Consider the following 19,562-nt stretch of genomic DNA (forward strand, 5'->3'; position numbering starts at 1 on the left):
CTGGTCTCAAACTCCTGACCTCAAGTGATCTGCCTACCTCAGCCTCCCAAAGTGCTGGGATTACAGATATAAGCCACTGCACCAGCCTAGGATTTTTTTAAATGTGAAAAAAAAAGGAAAATCCTGTGGGTACCCAAAAGACCATGTCATCTAAAAAAGAAAAGCAAATGAAATTATCCACAGACTTCGTTAACAACCCTTAACGTCAGAAAACAATAGAGTAACATATTTAAGATATTCAAGAAGAGAAAATGTGAAGCTAGGATTTTACATCCAGACAAATTTTCAAGAACAAAGGTTACAAACTGTTTACAACATGAAAGAATTCAGAGAGTACTGTTCCATGAGCTCTTCCTGAGGACTTTACTACACAACAAGCTCTGGACAGGAAGAATGACTATAAAGCCGCTGACCTATAAAGAGCTGGTGAGCACTAAATACATATTTACTTGTAGAACTAAGACTCAACGAGAGTTAAAAGGGAAAGAATACATAATAGTGTACTTCAGAGACACTGTACATTCAGTTCTAGACCACTGCAATAAAGCTAATGTCACAATAAAGTGGGTCACATGAACATTTTGGTTTTCCAGTGTATATAAAAGTTATATTTCACTATACTGTAGTCTATCAGGTATCCAATGGCATTATGTCTAAAAAAAAAAAATCGATGGACATACCTTGGTTTTTAAATAGTTTATTGCTAAAAAATCTTTATGCTTTTGTTGGTGGAGGGCTCCATGTTAATGGCTGCTGAATGATCAGGGCAGTGGCTACTGAAAGCTGGGTTGGCTGTGGCAATTTATTAAAATAAGAAAACACTGAAGTCTGCATTAGTGATTGATTCTTCCTTTCACAAAAAGAGTTCTCTGTGTCATACTATGCTGTTTGATGGTATTTTACACAATAGAACTTTCAAAATTGGTGTCAATCAACCTTCTCAAACCCTGCCACTGCTTTATCAACCGAGTTTATGTAATATTGTGAATCCTTCATAGTCATTTAACAATGTTCACATCATCCTTACTAGGAGTAGATTCCATCTGAAGAAATCATTTTCTTTGCTCATGTGTAATAGGCAACTCTTCATCCTTTCAAGTTTTATTATGAGATTGAAGCAATTCTGTCATATCTTCAGATTCCACTTCTAGCTCTCTTGCTATTTCTACCACATCTACAATTACCTCCTCCACTGAAATCCTGAACCCCTCAAAGTCATCCATGAGGGTTGGAATAACTTCTTCTAAAAATCCTGTTAATGTGGATATTTTGACCTTCTTTTATGACATTATTTGCATCTTACCCTGCACTAAGAAGGAACAGTTTGTTCCTCGGACAGGAAATCATTGCTTGGTGTTTTTTCTTTATTTGTAGTGAAGGATACCACATAATTGGAGTATGTCCCTTTGCTCACTATTTTGTATTCATCTAAAGAAAAATCGTTTGGAAATTATTTTCTATTATTTGTTAATTTTCAGCTGACATTTAATCTTGGTATCCTTTCCTATCAAATTGGGATGTGATCATCTGCATTCCCTGACTGGTTTGTAATGGGAACTTTGAGTATCAGATAGAAAGTTCAATATGAAAAAAATAGTATAATATTGCTTGTCTTTCTTCATCTGGATATATACAAAAATATTATTTCCCATACTTTTGAGGTAAGAACCTCTATGATCATCTGTCTAAATTACACAGGTTCTGTATCTTTCAGAATGTATTGACTGATCCCCCATTTCTCCTGTGATTTTTTTTTTTTTTTTAGATTTGCTTTTTTATTTTTTGTCCTGTTTTATTGTTGGTGGTTTTTTTTGTTTGTTTGCTTGTTTTTTTGGCTTTCCCAGAATCTTTATCATCTCCTTTTGTCTGTTTGCTTTCCAAATTGATAACTCTGAGTTCTTTAATCTTTAAAATGTCTCATTCAGACTCTTGTCCATCTTTTTCTGTATTTGTCATAGGACAAATGACATCTTCACACCAGACCTAGAAATTGTTAAAGGAAGAAGGTGCCGAAACAGAGTCTTAGAGGCCTAGAATAGAGCCAGTTTTCCTATTCCTTATGGGATTAAAATGGAAAAGGGGGTCTTGGTTATTCTATTCTTATCTGGTGACATTTAAAGTTTCCATATGGTGTTGCCACCCTTCAGAATAAAAAGGAATAGCCCATGTCACCAAAGATTGCTCTGTTCTTCTTATCCATGTATATCCCAATCTTCTTTAGCACACTTCTTTTTTTTCTTAGAGATGGGTCTCACTGTGTTGCTCAGGCTGGTCTCAAATGCCTGACATCAGATGATCTTCCTCCTTCAGTCTGCCAAGTAGCTGGAATTATAGACATGAGCCACTGCGCCTATAATTTTTTTTTTTTTTTTTTTTTTTAGACACAGAAGATGTGGTTCTCTTGTTTTAAATAAATAGTTAAACATGGCTCGGGTCCTACAAGCATCTGGACTGCAGGTCTCAGCACTGGAGTGTCTCACCCGGGGCCCGAGAGGACGCCATGGTTCCCTCCCTCCGTGATCAAGACATGGAATCGGGTGCCGATGGCTGGATCACAGTGCGCCCCGTTTTCTAGAACCTTCCCTGACTGTCTACAGGCAGGATCCGGCTGGGAAAGAGACTGGAATTTCTGGAAGGTCGGTGGTCCGCTCGGTTGAGGATTCTACGTGGTTGTGTTGGTGTGTGCGTGTCTGTGTGTGTGTGTGCGCATGCGTCACGGCCGCACCCTTAGATGACCTTCTTCAGCTCGTCGTAAAGGACCAGCACAAAGGCGCCCCCCATGCCGCGGAGGACGTTGGACCACGCACCCTTGAAGAAGGCCTTGCCCCCCTCGTCTCTAAAGATCTTCTGCCAACAGTCGACGGTGCCCGTGTACATGATGTCAGCTCCTTTGCGGCCCGACTGCATCGTCATGCGCCTGCGCACCGTGTCGAAGGGATAGGAGACCACGCCGGCCACGGCCGTCACCATCTGCGCGATCATCCAGCTCACCATGATGTGTGTGTTCTTGGGGTCGGGCAGCATGCCCTTGGCCGTGTTGTAGACGCCAAAGTAGGAGGCACGGTAGATGATGATGCCCTGCACGGAGATGCTGAAGCCCTGGTACAGGCCGTGGACGCCGTCGGACTTGGTGATCTTCGCCAGGCAGTCTCCCAGGCCGCGGAACTCGGCTCCGTGCCCGACTTGCGCACGTTGGCAGCCAGGCGGGTCCTGGTGAAATCCAGCGGGTACACGAAGCAGAGGGAGGTGGTGCTTGCCGCCCCACCGGAGGCCAGGTTGCCCACGAAGTACCTCCAGAACTGCGTGCACTTGTCCACGCCCCCCAGGAAGACTTGCTTGTACTTATCCTTGAAGGCGAAGTTGAGGGCTTGCGTGGGGAAGTAGCGGATGACGTTGGCCAGGTTGCCCTTCCAGAAGGACAGCACGCCCTGCTCCTTGGGGATGCGGACGATGCAGTCCACGATGCCCTTGTACTGCTTGTCTGCAGCGATCTGCTTGCTGGCGTGCTGGACCTGCCGCAGCAGCTTGACCCGCTCGATCGGGGCCACGGCCGTCTTGGAGATGGCGGCGGCGATGCCTCTGGCCAGGAAGTCCTTAGCGAAGGAGATGGCCTGTTCCGTCATGGTGGCGGGGCGGGCAGTGGAGCAGGCGGACAGCCGGAGAGCGGGCGTGGAGAGTGAAGGGAGGGTGTCACTTGATCAGCCTTGCCGCCGCCGGGACCAAAAGGCTTTTTAAACTTTTCTTTAAGTGTACTTTTTTTTTAACTTTCATTTTAATTTCAGGGATACATATGCAGGTTTGTTACATAGGTAAACTATGTCACGGGGGCTTGTTGTACAGATTATTTCATCACCCCTAGAACCCAATAGTTATTTTATCTGGCCTTCTCCCTTATCCCACCCTCTACCTCCAAATAGGCCCCAGTGTCTATTTTTCCCCTCTTAGTGTCCATATGTTCTCATCATTTAGCTCCCACTTATAAGTGAGAACATATGGTATTTGTGCGTTAGTTTGGTAAGGATGATGACTTCTAGCTCCATCCATTTTCTGCAAAGGACATGATCTCATTCTTTTTTATGGCTGTGTAGTATTCCATTGTGTATATGTACCACATTTTCTTTATCCAGTCTACCACAGTGGGCACTTAGGTTGATTCTCTGCCTTTGCTGTTGTGCATAGTGCTGTGGTAAACATTCACGTGCATGTGTCTTTATGGTAGAATGATTTATATTCCTTGGGGTATATATTGAGTAGTGGGATTGCTGGTAGTTCTGTTTTTAGGTCTTTGAGGAATTGCCATACTGCTTTCCACAATGATTGAACCATTAGTGTGTAAGTGTTCACTTTTCTCAGCAACCTCGCCAGCATTTGTTATTTTTTGACTTTAATAATAGGCCATTCTGACTAGTATGAGATGGTATCTCATTGTGGTTTTGATTTGCATTTCTCTAATGATCAGTGATACTGAGCTTTTTTAAATGTTTGCTGGTTATATGTATGTCTTCTTTTGAAAAGTGTCTATTCATGTCCTTTGCCTACTTTTTAATAGGATTGTTTTTTTTTCCTTGTAAAATTGAGTTCCTTCCTTATAGATGCTGGATATTAGACCTTTGTCAGTTGCATAGTATGCAAATATTTTCTCCTCTTCTGTAGGTTGTCTGTTTACTCTGTTGATAGTTTCTTTTGCTGTGCAGAAGCTCTTAAGTAATTAGATCCCATTTATCAATTTTTGCCTTTGTTGCAATTGCATTTGGTGTCTTTGTCATGAAATCTTTGCCAGTTCCTGTGTCCAGAATGGTATTGTCTAGGTTGTCTTCCAGGGCTTTTATAGTTTTGGGTTTTACATTTAACTCTGTAATCCATCTTGAGTTAATTTTTTGTATATGGTGTAAGGAAAGCATCCAGTTTTAATTTTCTGCATATGGTTAGCCAGTTATCCCAGCAACGTTTATTGAATAAGGAGTCCTTTCCCCCATTGTTTGTTTTTACCAGCTTTCTTGAAGATCATTTGGTTGTAGATGTGTTGCCTTATTTCTGGGCTCTCTATTCTGTTCCATTGGTCCATGCGTTTGTTTTTGTACCAGTACTATGCTGTTTTGGTTACTGTAGCCCTGTAGTATAGTTCAAAGTTGGGTAGTATGATGCTTCCAGCTTTGTTCTTCTGCCTAGGATTGCCCTGGCTATTCAGGCTCTCTTTTGGTACCATATGAATTTGTAAATAGTTTATTCTAGTTCTCTGAAGAATGTCATTGGTAGTTTGATGGGAATAGCATTGAACTTGTAAATTGCTTTAGGCAGTATGGCCATTTTAATGTTATTGATTCTACCAGTTCATGACCATGGAATGTTTTTCCGTTTGTTTGTGCCATCTCTGATTTTTTTTGAGCAGTGTTTTGTAATTCTCGTTGTAGAGATCTTTCACCTCCCTGGTTAGTTGTTTTCCTAGCTATTTTATTCTATCTGTGGCATTTGTGAATGGGATTACATTCCTGATTTGGTTCTCAGCCTGGGTGTTGCTGGTGTATAGGAATGCTAGTGATTTTTGTATGTTGATTTTGTACCCTAGACTTTGCCACAGTTGTTTATCAGCTGAAGGAGTTTTTGGGCTGAGACAGTGGTGTTTTCCGTAGTCTATATTTCTATATCTATTCTAGATACAGAATCATGTCATCTGCAAACAGGAATAGTTTGACTTCCTCTCTTATTTGGATGCCCTTTATTTATTTCTCTTGCCTGATTGCCCTGGCCAGGACTTCCAATAGGAGTGGTAAGAGAGGGCATCCTTGTCTTTTGCCAGTGTTCAAGGGGAATGTTGCAGCTTTTGCACATTCAGTATGATGTCGGCTGTGAGTTTGTTGTATACTTCTGTTCTGAAGATAAAGGCAGGCTTAAGTTGGGATTACTTGGACTTAATAGATGGCAGTGGTCAACTTTAGCATGCGCGATTTTACCGTGTATTTGTGCCTCATTGCAGTGATGACCATTGCCAGATTACATTTAAAATTCTTACTAAACACCCTGCAATGCAGTGATAGCCACCTTTTACTTTTTAGTCTTGCCCTTTTCATTCTCTCCTCGTTTTGTTCTCTAGAGAAGAATTTGAGTCCCAATCTGTCTGACTGCTGGTTGAAACCAAATAGCTAGCTAGCTACTTCTCTCTACATAAGGCTAAAGAGACAGCAGAAATCGCCGCCTTTCCATCTGCCTACTTGTGACATGGAGCCTGTTCTTTCTCTTAATATGTTACTTAGATAGATATTCCATTCCACCTTCTGTCATTAGGATGTATGGTTACACTGTCCTTGCTTCTGTTTGCCTACCCTGGCATCCTGCTCTCACCGTGGTGTGGGTCTTAAAGTATTACTATCCCCTTTTTCATTCTGCCCTGTCTCTTTTCACACCTCACCTCCACTTCCCCAACAAACTTCTTATTCCTGTTACTTGATAACTTCTAAATATGAATACTTTCTACTTCTCAACCAAGATTAGGCCCTCTTCCCAGGACCTTACTTATGAGCAGCTTGTTTCTTGGCATGTTTCTTTATAATATCAGTCTGTTTATAATTTAAGAAACTTGCTTCAAATAAATTTTTAGAATTAAGACCCAGCCCACAATTATATAGCTTCAGATCTCTCTCCCATAGAGTACCTTAACTAGAGGAAATGAAGATATCCTTTCACATCTTGTTTACTGAGCTCTTTTAAAATACATTAACCTTGATGTTTTCTGCACTATCTGTTAATAGTGAGTGAAAGAGCCCAGCACATCTCTAAAAAAGTTTTTCAACTTCGTAGGATTAACTTAAAGTGTCACACACAGCTATAGTCTGTAGGCTGGGTTTCATTGTGTAATACTTCAGAGACACTTTTGGGTTGTGTGGGCCCCCTACCTGAACCCTGCCAACCTCGTGGTGTTTCCTGTAATTCATTAAATTGCCGATTGCTCCATTTATCTGCCAGAACCCACCCACTTCCAGGGTTGGCCTTTTCCTTCATTCCTTGTGAATGTAAAGTCTAAGTCTTAGAAAATTCCGATCTCAAATAAATTGTACTTGGTGTTCCTCTAAACATTAATGATATTATTTAGAAAACATTTAAACAGAGAGGCTGTTTGTTCATTGCTGCTGTTAGGCCTTATACTTGTCTGGCAAATTTTAAGCTCCCTGAGGGCAGTGGACTATATACACGATAGTACATAGTCACATCTCTATTCTGATATCATTACTCAAATCACTTATAATACACAATACCCAGCAAACATTAAGTATTCAATCAAACCATTCAAAGCATGGGCTCTGCAAATCATGCGCAAGTCCAGAAGACTTTCCCAGACTTCTCCAGTGAGATTTTGGTTGTTTAATCCTGAAAACACAGAGATGTGTTGCGTTATTTGTTTTTTTTTTGAGACGGAGTTTCACTCTTGTTACCCAGCCTGGAGTGCAATGGCGTGATCTCGGTTCACCGCAACCTCTGCCTCCTGGGTTCAGGCAATTCTCCTGCCTCAGTAGCTGGGATTACAGGCATGCGCCACCATGCCTAGCTAATTTTTTGCACCTTTAGTAGAGACGGGGTTTCACCATGTTGATTGACCAGGATGGTCTCGATCTCTTGACCTCGTGAGCCACTGCGCCCGGCCCGCGTTATTTGTTTTTTGTTACATTAAGTATATTTGATGTTAGACCAAACCTCTCCTGGTTTATAGATTTTATAACATATGTTAGTTTAAGTAAAACAATAATACTGATTGTTTATCATTTCTATTAGTATTTACATGTTTATTATAGCTTAAATTGTTTTAAACGACAGATTCAGGATTCAGATTTCTTGCATTCTTCATTCCATTCTAGTGTTTCTCAAACTTTTTAGGCAGTAATGCATATTGAAAAGTAGACTTTGTATTGTGACCCAGGGTACACACTTATATTCTTATGCTAGAAGAAAAGTTTCTCAAAATGCATTTTGTAACATTCAGTGCTCTGCGATGTTTTCTATTCTGTTGTGTTTCATTTTTAAGTTGCTGATCAAGACCTACTAAATTGAAATTCATTCCTGCAAAGTCCTGGGGCTATATTTCTGTATTATTCAATCAGCTAACATAGTCAGCACTTAACGATATATACCACTTATTATTCTTCACTACTTAATTAGCTTTGTGACCATGGGAAAGTCACGTGTTTAATATTTGGTTTTTCTATAAAATGAAGATAATAGTGCTATTTGCTTCATACGGAATGTTGTTAGGAATAGATTAGATATGTAAAATACTCAGCACACTGTTTAGCAGGCAGTAAAAGCTCGAGTGTGAACATCTCTGTTGTTTTTGCTGTCATTATTGTTAAAATTACTTTGATTTGACCTTCCTGTTTTAGAAATACTGTATGTAAAACATATACTACGTATAACTTAACTTTTCTTGTAACTTTTATTAAATATATTTACATGTTATGTTGTTTAACTAGAGGTATAATTTGGATATAGTGAAATGCACAGATCTTAAATATAACTTTTCTTGTAACTTTTATTAAATATATTTACCTTTTATGTTAACTGGAGGTATAATTTGGATATAGTGAAATGCACAGATCTTAAATATTTCAATTTAATGTGTTTTTGCACACATCCACATAACCCACACCACTATCAAGACACAGAACATTCTTATCACACCAGGATCTTTTGCTCCTTCCCAGTCAATCATCCCCATCCCCAGAGGAAAACACTGTTCTGACTTTTTGTTTACCATAGTTCAGTTTTGTTTATTCCACAACTTCATCTAAACAAAGTCACACAGAACATACTCTTATGCCTGGCTTCTTTTTGTTGCTGAGTATGATGTTCAGGTTCATCAGTGTTATTGTATATGTCAGCATTTTGTTCCTTTTTATTGCTGTATAGTATTCCATTGTATGAATGCGCCACATTTTGTTTATTCTCCTGTTGATTGATATCTGATTATTTCTAGTTTGGGGCTATTATGAATAAAGCTGCTATAGATAATTATATAAAAGTCTTGTAGAAATATGTTTTCATATCTTTTGGATTAATATTTAATATTTACTATTACAGTTAGAATTTATGTAACTATATGAGAAATTTCCAGATCAGTTTCCAAAGTAGTTGTGCTATTTTATATTCTCACTAGCAATGTATGAGTGTTCTAGTTACTCTACATTCTTTCCAACATTTGATGTTGTCAGTCTGTAATTTTAGCCATTGTAGTAGTGGCTGTATAGTGGTATCTTCTTATTTTTTTAACTTACACCTCCCTGATCCCTAATGACTTAAGCACTTTTTCATAGGCTTTCACCTGTTGTGATTTTCTCTTCAGGACTGTGACACATCTCTATTTTTGTATATTGTATAAGGTATGCATCTTCTCATTGTACTTTCAGAAATGTAAGGTCTCCTAAAAAAAAAAAAAAGAGAGATTAGGATCTAATGTATCATTTAAAATAAAACTTTTTTCAATTGGAACAAATGTACCACTCTGGTGATGATGTTGATAATAGGGAGGCTGTGCCAGTGTGGGGTAGGAGATACATGGGAGATCTCTGTACCTTCTGCTGCTTTTTGCCGTGAACCCCAAACTGCTCTAAAAAATAAAGTTTTTTTGTTTTGAGACAGAGTCTCACTCTATCATCCAAGCTGGAGTGCAGTGGTGCAATCTTGGCTCACTGCAACTTCTGACTCCCAGGTTCAAGCAATTCTCCTGCCTCAGCCTCCCAAGCTGGGACTATAGGCATGCACCACCATACCTGGTTAATTTTTGTATTTTTAGTAGAAAGAGGGTTTCACCATGTTGGCCAGACTGGTCTCAGACTCCTGACCTCAGGTGATCTACCCTCCTCGGCCAAAAATAAAGAATTTTAAAATTATACTTGAAAATTCTTAATTTATATTCAGAGCATTCTCCCTTTATCAGTTCAATAATTTGTTCAGTACTTGTTGAATTCCTAAACACATTTTCTTCCCCACCTCGAAAAGTTATTCTTGTGGACTCAGTCTAGAATGTACATGTAGTTTGTTTCAACCACCTACCTACACTTAGAAACTAAGAACAAAAAGAAAAAACTCTCAACATATTTTATTTCAGTTTCATTAGAACGTTTCACAGGACCCTGGAATTGGAACGTTGAAGCAGCTACCTTATGCTGTTGACTCACGTGTGTGTGTGTGTGTGTGTGTGTGTGTATGTATGTATGTATATATTTGTGATAGATTCTTGCTCTGTCACCCAGGCTGGAGTGCAGTCGTGCAATCTTAGCTGATTGCAACCTCTGCCTCCCAGGTTCAAGCGATTCTCCTGCCTCAGCATCCCGAGTAGCTGGGATTACAGGCACCTACCACCACACCCAGCTAATTTTTGTATTTGGGAGGCTAAAGATGAAACCCCCATGGGGTTTCTCCATGTTGGCCAGGCTGCTCTCGAACTTCTGACCTCGGGTGATTCACCCACCTCTACCTCCCAAAGTGCTGGGATTGCAGGCATGAGCCACCATGCCCGCCTGTTTACTCATATTCTTATGCTATCAACAAGCAGTCTATGGGCTAGAAGTGACACGCTTGTACTTACTTACACGAAACCATTTTTAGTCTTCAATAGAATTTCGTACACACTAGTCAAATAATAATAAATGTTCATCTGTTCTTATGTAAATAATTGCTTTTATAAATATTTATGGTTGCAAGTTGACTCCAAAGGGAATATTTGAAGTTCATTCTACTTCACAGTCAGTTAAAATATTTTGTCTCACTCCATTATCCAGGCTGGAGTGCAGTGGTGCCATCTTGGATCACTGCAACCCCTCCCAGGTTCAAGCGATTCTTGTGCCTCAGTGTCTCAAGTAGCTGGGATTAGAGGGGTGCACCACCACACCCAGCTGATTTTTGTATTTTTAGTAACGGGGTTTCACCATATTAGCCAGGCTGGTCGTGAACTCCTGACCTCAAGTGATCTTCCGCCTGCCTTGGTCTCCCAAAGTGCTAGTATTATAGGTGTGAGCCACCATACCTGGCCTGAAATATTTTTAAATAATGAAAATCTTCTCTCTTTACTGTCATGTTAAATTTTGTACTGTTTTCCAAAAATTAAAGTTTAAATGAGGTTAAATCAGCTTTTTTTATTAGTATAAAACTTTAAAATCTAGTTCTCATTCAGCAATTATAAAGGAATTTCCAGAACAAGCGTTTTCTTATAATATTATTGTCATCTTTAGCCTCCCAAAGTGCTGGGATTACAGGCGTGAGCCACCATATCCGGCTGGTAAAAACTCTTCAAATACATATAAGCCAAGCCAAAATATAGGAGGCCAGTTAATTGTTAAAACTCAAAAGATCCAAGACTAACATGTGAAATGGGTGTTTTTGATAGTTTCTCATTAGATCATGTAATTTAAAAAAAACCCAATATACATGAACTAATAATAAAAAAGAAACTTGCTAACCTCATTCTAGTTCTCATTCAGCAATTGTGAAGGAATTTCCAGAACAACCTTTTTTTTTTTTTTTTTTGGGCGATAGAGTCTCATTCTGTTGCCCAGGCTGGAGTGCAGTGGTTCGATCTCAGCTCACTGCAACCTCTGCCTCTTGGGTTCAAGCAGTTCTCCTGCCTCAGCCTCCTGGGTAGCTGGGACTACAGGCACCTGCCACCACACCTGGCTAACTCTTCTGTGTTTAGTAGAGACGGGGTTTCACCATATTGGCCAGGCTGGTCTCAAACTCCTGACCTTGTGATCCACCCACCTCAGCCTCACAAAGTGCTGGGATTACAGGCGTGAGCCACCATGCCCAGCCTATTGTTAACATCTTTATCCAGAATGTTTGCTTTATTTCCAGTTGCTCAGGTTCCTATAAACTATAAATAGTTTATCTATAGTGTGAATTATTTGACAATAAATGGATTCAATGTGCATGTGAAAATGATTCCTTTTAACATGCTTTTGGTAGTATTAACCAAATGCTTGGAATCATATTCTTTTTCTGGTCCCTGGTGTGAGGTATTCAGAACATTTCAATAGTGTTCATATTGCTGATTACTTTTTAAAATATGACTTCAGAATTGTCTCATTAATGGCAAAAATACCTCCTAATCCAGTTACAGTACCAGCCTGAGTCTTGAAAATAAAACCTTATAGTTGAATATAAACTTCCAATTAAATGGGTCTTAATTCTTCACCATTAGATTTTGAACCATTATTCATGTTGGTGCCAAAGAATAAAAAGAAACTGATTTCCTACTTTAAGATTGGAATTTACACACACACTATACTGGGAATGGGGAAGAGATGACTACTTCATATTTCCTTTTGAAGTTAGGAGTAACACAGCTGAAACTTTTGGAGAGCAAGTATGGCAGACTCTAAGAATATTATGTGGTTTGATTTTAAGCTTTCAGTAGTGGTATGTTTCATTCAGCCTGTGACAGTAAAAATAAATGAGTAATAGATGACTGGTGTGTTCTGGCTGCTGTGATAATAATAATATCCTCTTATTACTGAATCTGTCTAACCGACCAGTTATTTTTCTGTTTTCTGCAATTAAAGACCATCATGTTTTCTGACAATGTAGGAATTTCTGTTCAGTTAAAGTACACATTGTCATTGAAGTAAAAATAATAAAATTGAATTTACTTTTTAGCTTTATTACTAAAATCCCCCAAAACTCAAATCTAAGATCATTTAAAATTTCTTATAAAATAACTGAAATATCATTAAAATATTAAAACTCAGCTTTGATAGCTATGAATATAGGTTCTTGGCCTTTAAATTTTTTTTTGACCTGAGATATAAATGATAGTGGTAGCACATCTAGCCATTCACCTTGTAGCCAGCCTCCAAGATGGCCCCCAATGATCCCTACCTCCTGATAGTCACACCCTTGGGTAGTCTGCCCCCACATTTACGAGGGTTGGTCTGTGTGACCAATAGAATACATCAGAAATGATGATGTGTCTTCAGATGGATACAGCCCTGACCAACAGTTTGATTGCAACCTCATGACACCCTGAGCCAGAATCACCCAGCTAAGCCCCTCCCATATTCCTGACCCTCCAAACTGTGAAATTTTTTTTTTAATGTTTATTATTTAGGCTGCTAACCTTGGGGGTGATTGGTATGCAGGAATAGCTAATCATTACACATCCCCATTAAATCTCTTCATTCTTCAAATCTTAATATCTGTTTTGGAGTTTTGTTATTATTTATACTGCTAAACCTATAATCCCTATACTTCATCTGACTAAATCATTAACTTGATTGATAAATACTATGTTCTGTCTTCCATTTCCAGGGTTTGATATAACAAATACAGACTTTGAATTCACCTTTTCTATATTTGACCCCATATTAGAATGTACTTAAGAGAATTGCTCTCTGACAAGGAGCCTTCTTCAGATTATTCCACAGATCCTTTTCCTTTACAGGCAGAGCCATCTATAATATACAACTTGCAATTACTATGCAAGTGATTATGAAATTATGATGAAGTACTACAAGAGAAAACAGACAGCCAAACAACTGTTCTCAGACTGAGACCTCACCAAAGAAGCTCTTTGTCTATTACTCATAACTCTGTGGTGCTTATTAATTACACAGGGTAATCACAGTGTGGGTTTTAAAAGTCATATTTTTGGGATTAGTTAACTATATAGTACTCAAACGAGAGAGACAGCTTCTCAGCAGATCTGATGTCAAGGTCATGAATTGTAGTCCCAGCTCCTGTTCTTCCATCCCACTTTCTCCATGGTACTCTAAAAAGGAAAAGATTGTTAAAAATATTTGGGTTTACTTTTTCTATTTCCTTTTTGCCCTACTAAATCAACAGTGCCAATAATTATTCCTTTACCATTACTAACCATACTGAAATGAGTAAGAAATGTGACCATTAGAAAAGTAGTATTTCAGCTGTGTAAAGAATTTTTTTTTCTTTTACTTCTTTGTCTAAGCTCTTTTATTTTTCTTAAAATGGCCTAAAAATGACTTAGGACATTAGTAGCTACAGATACTTTGACTGGGCCCCAGCTCACACCTGCAATCCCAATACTTTGGCAGGCCAAGGGAGAAGGATTGCTTGAGCCCAGAAGTTTGAGACCAGCCTGGGCAACATAATGAAACATGTCACTACTGAAAAAAAAGTGGAAAAAAAAAAAACCATAGTTTGGTGAGGTGTTATGTGCCTGTAGTCCCAGCTACTCAGGACGCTGAGGTGGAAGGATCACTTGAGTCCAGGAGGTTGAGGACTGTCACTACAGAGACAGTCCGCCATTCCTGGGGCAGCCTGCAGTTGCTGAGGGAACCCACCGTTGCCAAGGCAACCCTCCATTACAGAGAGAGTCCGTCATTACAGAGGCGGGTGACCGTTCCTGAGGCAGTTCTAACTACACCCATATAAACAGGACTTCAGGGAAGTTCACACAGCAGCTGGGTGGAGCCCACAGCAGTTCAGTAAAGCCTCTGCAGGCTGAGAGTGACTAGGCTGCCTCCTTGTGGGCAGGGCAGCCTTGAAGAAAAAAAAGGCAGCAGCACAGTGGAAACTCATAAAGCCCTAACTCTGGGGTTTATGAGTCCTGCTGCTGCAGACTTAAATTTACCAGCCCAGCAGCTCTGAATGAACAACGGAGCTCACAGCTCAGCACCTGATATAATATAAAGGGCAGACTGTTTCCTCAAGCAGCTCCCTGACTCCTGTATATCCAAAGAGTCACCTCATGAAGGAGAGCTCAGACTGACATTTGGCAGGTATCCTTCTGGGACAAAGCAGAAGAAGAAACTGGTAGCAACCTTTACTGTTTGGCAGCTGCTGCAAGTGATCCCCAGGCAAGCAGGGCCTGGAGTGGACCTCAGCAGTCCTACAGCAGAGAGCCCAGACAGTTAAAAGGAAAACTAAGAAGCAGAAATAACTTCATCAACAACAAACAGGACGTCCACTCAGAGACCCAATCAAAAAGTCAACAACTACAAAGCTGACAGGTGGATAAATCCACAAAGATGGAAAGAAACCAGCACAAAAAGGATGAAAAAACCCAAAACCAGAACACCTCTCCTCCTACAAGGGATCACAACTCCTCACCAACAAGGGAACAAGACTGGACGGAGAATGAGTGTGATGAAATGACAGAATCAGCCTTCAGAAAGTGGGTAATAAGAAACTTCCATGAGCTAAAAGAACGTGTTCTAACCCAATGCAAAGAAACTAAGAACCTTGAAAAAAGATTTGATGAAATGCTAACTAGAATGGACAACTTAGAGAGGAATATAAGTGAATTGATGGAGCTAAAAAACACAACACGAGAACTTCGTGAAGCATGCACAAGTTTCAATAGCTGAATTGACCAAGCAGAAGAAAGGATATCAGAGGTCGAAGATCAACTCAATGAAATAAAACAAGAAGGCAAGATTAGAGAAAACAGGGTAAAAAGGAATGAACAAAGTCAACAAGAAATATGGGACTATGTGAAAAGACCTAATCTACGTTTGATAGGTGTACCTGAATGTGATGAAGAGAATGCATCCAAGCTGGAAAATACTCTTCAGGATATTATCCAGGAAAACTTCCCCAACCTAGCAAGGCAGGCCAATATTCAAGTCCAGGAAATACAGAGAACACCACAAAGATATTCCTCAAGAAGAGCAACCCCAAGGCACATAATCATCAGATTCACCAGGGTTGAAATGAAGGAGAAAATACTAAGGGCAGCCAGAGAGAAAGGTCAGGTTACCCATAAAGGGAAGCCCATCAGACTCAGCAGATCTCTCAGCAGAAACCCTACAAGCCAGAAGAGAGTGGGGCCTGATATTCAACATCCTTAAAGAAAAGAACTTTCAACCCAGAATTTCATATCCAGCCAAACTAAGCTTCGTAAGTGAAGGAAAAATAAAATCCTTTGTGAACAAGCAAGTACTCAGAGATTTCATCACCACCAGACCTGCTTTACAAGAGCTCCTGAAAGAGGCACTACAAATAGAAAAGAACAACCAGTACCAGCCACTGCAAAAACACACAAAATGGTAAAGAGCATCAACACAATGAAGAATCTGCATCAACCAATGGGCAAAACAGCTGGCTAGCATCAAAATGGCAGGATCAAATTCACACATAACAATATTAACCCTAAACATAAATGGACTAAATGCCCCAATCAAAAGACACAGACTGGCAAATTGGATAAAAAGCCAAAACCCATCCGTGTGCTGTATCCAGGAAACCCACCTCACATGCAAGGATACACAAAGGCTCAAAATAAAGGGATGGAGGAAGATTTACCAAGCAAATGGAGAGCAAAAAAAAGCAGGAGTTGCAATTCTCATCTCTGATAAAATAGACTTTAAAGCAACAAAGATCAAAAGAGACAAAGAAGGACATTACATAATGGTAAAAGGATCAATGCAACAAGAAGAGCTAACGATCCTAAATATATATGCACCTAATAAAGGAGCACCCAGATACATAAGGCAAGTTCTTAATGACTTACAAAGAGACTTAGACTCCCACACAATAATAGTGGGAGATTTCAACACACCATTGTCAATATTAGACAGATCAATGAGACAGAAAATTAACAAGGATATCCAGGACTTGAACTCAGACCTGGACCAAGCAAACCTAATAGACATTTACAGAACTCTCCACCCCAAATCCACAGAATATACATTCTTCTCAGCACCACATCACACCTATTCTAAAATTGACCACATAATTGGAAGTAAATCACTACTCAGCAAATGCAAAAGAACGGAAACCATAACAAACAGTCTCTCAGACCACAGTGCAATCAAGTTAGAACTCAGAATTCAGAAACCAACCCAGAACCGCACAGCTTCATGGAAACTGAACAACTTTTTCTTGAACGTTGACTGGATAAATAATGAAATGAAGGCAGAAATAAAGATGTTCTTCGAAACCAATGAGAACGAAGACACCACATACCAGAATCTCTGGGACACATTTAAAGCAGTCTCTAGAGGAAAATATATAGCAATAAGTGTCCACATGAGAAGCAAGGAGAGATCTAAAATTGACACTCTATCATCAAAATTGAAAGAGCTAGAGGAGCAAGATCAAAAAACCTCAAAACCTAGCAGAAGACAAGAAATAACTAAGATCAGAGCATAATTGAAGGAGATAGAGACGAAAAACCCTTCAAAAAATCAATAAATCCAGGAGCTGTTTTTTTGAAAAGATCAACAAAATAGACAGACCACTAGCCAGATTAATAAAAAAGAAAAGAGAGAATAACCAAATAGATGCAATAAAAAATGATAAAGGGGATATCACCACAGATGCCACAGAAATTCAAACCATCATCAGAGATTATTACAAACAACTCTATGCACATAAACTAGAAAACCTGGAAGAAATGGATAAATTCCTGGACAGTTGCCTCCTCCCAAGGCTGAACCAGGATGAAGTCGAAACCCTGAATAGACCAATAATAAGGTCTGAAGTCGAGGCAGCAATTAAGAGCCTACCACCCAAAAAAAGCCCAGGTCCAGATGGGTTCACAGCTGAATTCTACCAGACATGCGATGAGGAACTGGTACCATTCCTTCTGAAACTATTCCAAATAATCCAAAAAGAGGGAATCCTTCCCAAATCATTTTATGAGACCAATATCATCCTGATACCAAAACCTGGCAGAGACTCAACAAGAAAAGAAAACTACAGGCCAATATCCATGATGAACATAGATGCAAAAATCTTCAATAAAATACCGGCAAGCTGATTGCAACAGCACATCAAAAAGCTTATCCACCATGATCAAGTAGGATTCATCCTGGGGATGCAAGGCTGGTTCAACATATGCAAGTCTATAAATATAACTCACCACATAAACAGAACCAAAGACAAAAAACACATGATTATCTCAATTGACACAGAGAAGGCCTTCGACAAAATTCAACAGCCCTTTATGCTAAAAGCCCTCAATAAACTAGGTATTGACGGAACGTATCTCAAAATAATAAAAGCTGTTTATGGCAAACCAACAGCCAATATCATACTGAATGGGCAAATACTGGAAGCATTCCCTTTGAAATCTGGCACTAGACAAGGATGCCCTCTCTCACCACTCCTATTCAATATAGTACTGGAAGTTCTAGCCAGAGCAATCAGGCAAGAAAAAGAAATAAAGGTATTCAATTAGGAAAGGAGGAAGTCAAATTGTCTCTGTTTGCAGATGACATGATTGTATATCTACAAGACCCCATCATCTCAGCCCAAAATCTCCTGAAACTGATAAGCAACTTCAGCAAAGTCTCAGGATACAAAATCAATGTGCAAAAATCACAAGCATTCCTATACACCAATAACAGACTTAAAGAAAGCCAAATCAAGAACGAACTGCCATTCACAATTGCTACAAAGAGAATAAAATACCTAGGAATACAACTAACAAAGAACGTAAAGGACCTCTTCAAGGAGAACTACAAACCATTGCTCAACGAAATAAGAGAGGACACAAACAGATGGAGAAACATTCCATGTTCATGGTTAGGAAGAATCAATATCGTGAAAATGGCCATACTGCCCAAGTAATTTACAGATTCAACGCTATCCCCATCAAGCTACCAATGATGTTCTTCACAGAACTGGAAAAAAACACCTTAAACTTCATATGGAACCAAAAGAGAGCCCGCATAGCCAAGTCAATTCTAAGCAAAAAGAACAAAGTGGGGGCATCACACTACCGGACATCAAACTATACTACAAGTCTACAGTAATCAAAACAGCATGGTACTGGTACCAAAACAGAGATATAGACCAATGGAACAGAAGAGAGGCCTCGTAGGCAACATAACATATCTACAACCATCCGATCTTTGACAAACCTGATAAAAACAAGCAATAGGGAAAGGATTCCCTGTTTAATAAGTGGTGTTGGGAAAACTGGCTAGCCATATGCAGAAAGCAGAAACTGGACCCCTTCCTGACACCTTACACTAAAATTAACTCCAGATGGAGTAAAGACTTAAACATAAGACCTAACACCATAAAAACCCTAGAAGAAAACCTAGGCAAAACCATTCAGGGCATAGGTGTAGGCAAGGACTTCATGGCCAAAACACCAAAAGCATTGGCAACAAAAGCCAAAATAGATAAATGAGACCTAATCAAACTCCACAGCTTCTGCACGGCAAAAGAAACAGTCATTAGAGTGAATCGGCAACCAACAGAATGAGAAAAAATTTTTGCAGCCTATCCATCTGACAAAGGGCTGATATACAGAATTTACAACAAACTAAAACAGATTTACAAGAAAAAAACAAGCCCATTCAAAAGTGGGCAAAGGATATGAACAGATACTTTACAAAAGAAGACATACATGAGGCCAACAAACATATGAAAAAATGCTCATCATCACTGATCATTAGAGAAATGCAAATCAAAACTACATTTAGATACCATCTCACGCCAGTTAGAACGGCGATCATTAAAAAATCTGGAGACAACAGAAGCTGGAGAGGATGTGGAGAAATAGGAACACTTTTACACTGTTGGTGGGAGTGTAAATTAGTTCAACCATTGTGGAAGACAGTGTGGCAATTCCTCAAGGACCTAGAAATAGA

General features: G+C 39.5%; 1 long non-coding RNA gene and 2 pseudogenes across 2 annotated transcripts in view; 2 read left to right on the forward strand and 1 right to left on the reverse strand.

Moving 5' to 3' along the window:
* LOC135273430 (large ribosomal subunit protein uL13-like) overlaps window positions 1-2,613 on the forward strand; it is a 41,757-nt pseudogene extending 39,144 nt beyond the window's left edge.
* LOC105727015 (uncharacterized) overlaps window positions 1-19,562 on the forward strand; it is a 176,251-nt gene that overhangs the window by 69,000 nt on the left and 87,689 nt on the right. The gene's annotated exons all lie outside the window — the stretch shown is intronic.
* On the reverse strand, window positions 2,688-3,937 carry LOC105727016 (ADP/ATP translocase 3-like; annotated as a pseudogene).

Source organism: Aotus nancymaae, unplaced genomic scaffold (genome assembly GCF_030222135.1).
Source record: "Aotus nancymaae isolate 86718 unplaced genomic scaffold, 86718_ANA_hifiasm-v0.15.2.pri h1tg000007l, whole genome shotgun sequence".
Classification (NCBI taxonomy): domain Eukaryota; kingdom Metazoa; phylum Chordata; class Mammalia; order Primates; family Aotidae; genus Aotus; species Aotus nancymaae.